At 40.0% G+C, this 5,467-nt stretch overlaps 1 pseudogene; it reads left to right on the top strand.

Annotated features, from left to right (window-relative positions):
- Window positions 1–2,662: 2,662 nt before the first annotated feature.
- LOC105537804 lies at window positions 2,663–3,141 on the top strand (annotated as a pseudogene).
- The last annotated feature ends 2,326 nt before the right edge of the window (window positions 3,142–5,467 follow it).

The raw sequence follows: 5,467 nt of genomic DNA, 5'->3' as shown, positions 1-5,467 counted from the left end.
TTTGGCTGGATATGAAATTCTGGGTTGAAAATTCTTTTCTTTAAGAATGTTGAATCCTGACCCCTACTCTCTTCTGGCTTGTAGAGTTTCTGCCGAGATATCTGTATGATGGGCTTCCCTTTGTGGGTAACCTGACCTTTCTCTCTGGCTGCCCTTAACATTTTTTCCTTCATTTCAACTTTGGTGAATCTGACAATTATGTGTCTTGGAGTTGCTCTTCTTGAGGAGTATCTTTGTGGCGTTCTCTGTATTTCCTGAATTTGAATGTTGGCCTGCCTTGCTAGTTTGTGGAAGTTCTCCTGGATAATATCCTGCAGAGTGTTTTCCAACTTGTTTCTGTTCTCCCCGTCACTTTCAGGCACACCAATCAGAGGTAGATTTGGTCTTTTCACATAGTCCCATATTTCTTGGAGGCTTTGTTCATTTCTTTTTACTCTTTTTCTGTAAACTTTTCTTCTCGCTTCATTTCATTCATTTGATCTTCAATCACCGATACCCTTTCTTCCAGTTGATTGAATCGGTTACTGAAGCTTGTGCATTTGTCATGTAGTTCCTGTGCCATGTTTTTCAGCTCTGTCAGGTCATTTAAGGACTTCTCTACATTGGTTATTCTAGTTAGCCATTTGTCCAATCTTTTTTCAAGGTTTTTAGCTTCTTCGTGATGGGTTTGAACTTCCTCCTTTAGCTCGGAGAAGTTTGATTGTCTGAAGCCTTCTTCTCTCAACTCATCAAAGTCATTCACCATCCAGCTTTGTTCCATTGCTGGCGAGGAGCTGAGTTCCTTTGGAGCGGGAGAGGCACTCTAATTTTTAGAATTTTCAGCTTTTCTGCTCTGTTTTTTTCCCATCTTTGTGCTTTTATCTACCTTTGGTCTTTGTTGATGGTGACATACAGATGGGGTTTTGGTGTGGATGTCCTTTCTGTTTGTTAGTTTTCCTTCTAACAGTCAGGACCCTCAGCTGCAGCTCTGTTGGAGTTTGCTGGTGGTCCCCTCCAGACCCTGTTTGCCTGGGTATCATCAGCAGAGGCTGCAGAAGAGTGAATATTGCTGAACAGCAAATGTTGCTGCCTGATCGTTCCTCTGGAAGCTTCGTCTCAGAGAGGTACCCAGCCATGTGAGGTGTCAGTCTGCCCCTACTGGGGGGTGCCTTCTGGTTAGGCTACTCAGGGATCAGGGACCCACTTGAGGAGGCAGTCTGTCTGGTCTCAGATCTCAAACTCCGTTCTGGGAGAACCACTACTCTCTTGAATGCTGCCAGACAGGGACATTTACATCTGCAGAGTTTTTTGCTGCCTTTTGTTCTACTATGCCCTATCCCTGGAGGTGGAGTCTACAGAGGCAGGCGGGCCTCCTTGAGCTGTGGTGGGCTCCACCCAGTTCGAGCTTCCCAGCCACTTTGTTTACCTACTTAAGCCTCAGCAATGGCGGGCACCCCTCCCCCAGCCTTGCTGCCGCCTTGCAGTTAGATCTCAGACTGCTGTGCTAGCAATGAGGGAGGCCCGTGGGTGTGGGAACTTCTGAGCCAGGTGTGGGATATGATCTCCTGGTGTGCCATTTGCTAAGACCCTTGGAAAAGCGCAGTATTAGGGTGGGAGTGACCTGATTTTCCAGGTGCTGTGTGTCACAGTTTTCCTTGGCTAGGAAAGGGAATTCCCTGACCCCTTGTGCTTCCCAGGTGAGGCAATGCCTTGCCCTGCTTCAGCTCTTGCTCAGTACACTGCACCCACTGTCCTGCACCCACTATCTGACATGCCCCAGAGAGATGAACCTGGTACCTCAGGTGGAAATGCAGAAATCACCCGTCTTCTGTGTCCCTCATGCTGGGAGCTGTAGCCTGGAGCTGTTCCTATTTGGCCATCTTGGAACTGCTGATTTTACATATACTTAAACTTATTTACTAAAGCATGCTACTGGGTGTGATATCTGAATGGTGTGAGTTTGTCTTGACAATCCAATGTTATGGATTAGTTCATTTTTTTCCAGCGTGGGGCAAGATGTGTCAGTGTATGCAAAAGAATTCAACACACATATTCAAATTATTTACTTGCTTAAAATGCCACTACTTTCAGGTTAACTCAATTTCTTTTTTTGTAAATACTCAGGTTTTCAGGTATCCTTTTCTTCCCAGTTCTTCTCCCTGGACAACATGTCTCTCCTGACCGGGTTTCTTACAGCTTCAATCATGTGTTCTGCTCAGTCTCCAGGTAAAAGCCAGAGCTCACTTGTCTGAGGCTGGTTCTCATGTTCTTCTCTTATTTTGTGGTTAAACCCCATGGCGATTTTCCTTACTGCCCTTCAACCATAGCAGCATGGTTCATGAAAAGTAAATAGGAACAATTCTCAGAACATCATAGTATATGGCTGCTATGGGTTGAATGTTTTTGTACCCTTCAAAACTAATGTTGAAATTTATCCCCAATGCAACGGTGTTGAGAGGTAGGACCTAATAGGAGGTGTTTATATCCTGAGAGTCCTCAGGATATAACATATAAACCATGTATGTACAATGTTACCTGAAAATCAATTCAGTTTAAAAAATATTTGGTACCCTCTAACTGCCCTCTTGGATCCCCATATGCATGCATCTTCTTTCAGCGGGTCTACCAGACTCCCGGAGCATCATCCTAATTCCCCAACTAGACCCTTGTCAGCTCCAACAAGATGAAAGATGCAATCATGAACCAAGAAAAACTCGCCAAACTGCACGCATAAGTGTGTAAAGGAACTGATTGCAGAAAGAAGATTGTTCATAGAACAGCCACAACAGATGATAAGAAAAAACTTTAGTTCTCCTTAAAGAAGTTAGGGATAAACAATATCTCTGGTATTGAAGAGGTGAATATGTTTATAAACCAAGTAACAGTGATCCACTTTAACAACCCTAAAGTTTGGCCATCTCTGGCAGGGAAGGCTTTCACCATTGCAGGCCACGCTGAGACAAAACAGCTGACAGAAATGGTACCCCGCATGTTAAACCAGCTTGTTACACACAGACTGACTAGGTAAGGGAGACTGCCTGAAGATCTGCCCAAACAGCCTGTGGGAGGAAAAGCACCATTTGCTACTGAGAGGATAATAATGATGAAGTTTCAGATCCTGTGGAGAATTCTGATGAGGCTTCCAAGAATGAGCCAAACTGAATTGAGGCAACTCCTGAAGATGATAAAACTCGAAGTTGTTACCAGCAGCTGACATTTTATTATGACTGCTTTAAAAAAATTGTTTATGGATCTGATAAAATCTAGAACTCGAATATGTTTAAGTCCAAGCCCCTTGGACACTGCAGCTTTTTTCATTTTTGCTTATACACAATTCATTCTTTGCAGCTAGTGAAGTCGAAGGAGCCTGGGGATAAAGTTTGAAACAAAAGTTAAAAATATTATTTGCTGGAACACAGTCAGATTCAGACATTTCTCCTTTATACAAGAGAAATGATTTTTAGAAAATAATAACACATACATTTGAAATTTCAAACAAAAGTGAATAGTATGAGATAAAATTATGTTCAGAATTATTTAGTATTTAAGACAGATGTTACACTCCTATTGCAGTACTTATACTTCAAAACTATGGAAAGTAGACTCATGCAGGGGAGCTTGCTGTCTCATCAAATAATGCCAAAATAGCATTTCAACTAGAAGACAGATCATTGTCAAGATTAAAGTAGCGAAATCACAGGAAATGGGAGTCAAATCCATGTTGGAGAGTTTAGTTTTGCCCTTTAATTCCACTTCACATGTTTTGGTAATAGTTTTCTATCTAGATGTAGCCATTTTATATCAGTATTTTATTTTTGCTCTTGTGACCTCAATGTTTTGGCTCCTTTGGTTTCTTCTTGGGAATTGCAGAAAGATGAAAGATGAATCCTCTTATTTGCTTGAGATTTATATAATCAATTGTTAAAGCTGTACTGCCCTTATTACAAATTCCTATAACTGAACTTTACTTTTTTCTTAAACTCTCTCTTTCCATAATATAGGCATCCTAATGGATTATGCACTGTTTAGCCTGGACTGTTTCTTTCAGAATCCACTTGTAGATATCACATCACACTGTGCATTCTCATCTCCTACTTGAATTTTTTTGCTCTTTCTGCCAAACACACCTTTCTCATATTATTGAAGTCTATTGCCATCGGGCTTTTTCTTTCTCTGTGTTCTTATCTTCTACACTAAAAGCTATTTTTAGTCTTTGTTTTACTATTCTACAGTTAGTGCCTAAAGGCCTTTAAGAATAAGAAAGAATCAGTTTTTCACAGATGATCTAAGAAAACCACAATCCTTGGTTTTATAGCATTTTTCCTTTAATCTTTTTTTCATTTGAAGTAAGCTATAAAAACTCACATTCTTTAAAATCAGATGGATTCAATAGGAAGGAACTATCCCCTCCTATTAGGTTTTGTTTTTAGATCATCCATTAATGGTATGAAATGCGTTCCTATTGTACTTTCTGCCTCCATCTCTGTCCTCATCAATCTGGAGTGCTGCTAGATTAATTTTTCTATGAATTGGATATGATTTTCACATTCAAGCTCAGAAATAAAGCAGCTTCTACACACTGAGAGAATAAAATTCACATCCTCTGGCTGGTCATTCAGGGCACTATATTTACCTTACAGTGACCTTAACCATATCTGCCCCTCCAGTGTTATTTTTCCCTTCTCTCTTTCAGGTTCCAGTTCTCTGCATTGCTTGCTCTTCTTTGTACACACGATGTACTCTTTAACACTAGGGACTTAGATTACATTGTTGGCTTCTACATGTACTGTTTTTTTTTTCTTATCATATCTTAATGAATCATTTCCTCTTTATTCCTCAGGATTTATTTTAGAGATCCCTGTCTTCCTAAGCCAGGAATACTCACCTCTACTATTTGCAGACTCTGAAAATAAACAGTCCTCATTCTAAAAATTGGTGGCACTTCTTAAATTCTACTTTAAACTTAATCACTTGTGTTGATTAAATAAAAATTATTGAGAATCTAACCTGCATTAAACATGGTTTTAGGCTCTAAAGATATAGCAGTGAACAAAGCAGATAACAATCTCTGCCCTCATAGAGTTTTATCTTACAGTGTTACAGCTTCCTAGGAGAGTTTTAAAACATTGATTTATAATTACACTGGTATGTGAAGACAGAAAAACAAGTGTCAGAATATTTTTGTACTCAATGTTTTACAAAAGCAAAAATAAATTAGTTCTTATTAAGAAATGCTGCCAAAATGACTGCAAATGTGATGATAGTTCTTGGTATCACTCTATTTTGATGCACTAAGAAATACAGCTGCACTTGGGACATTGATAAATAAGTGCTGCTTAGGAAAGATGAATTAGCGAAGCACAAGTTCTCATTTGTGAAGACAGGAACTACAGAGAAACACCATAAAAAGACTGCCAAACTCAACAGGAAGACTTTCCATGTCTGGTGCACATCCTGTTGTTTGTTTCAGGTTATTCTGTGAGGCTTG

Source organism: Mandrillus leucophaeus, unplaced genomic scaffold (assembly GCF_000951045.1).
Source record: "Mandrillus leucophaeus isolate KB7577 unplaced genomic scaffold, Mleu.le_1.0 Scaffold1028, whole genome shotgun sequence".
Lineage (NCBI taxonomy): Eukaryota > Metazoa > Chordata > Mammalia > Primates > Cercopithecidae > Mandrillus > Mandrillus leucophaeus.
This window is presented reverse-complemented; position numbering and strand designations above follow the sequence as displayed.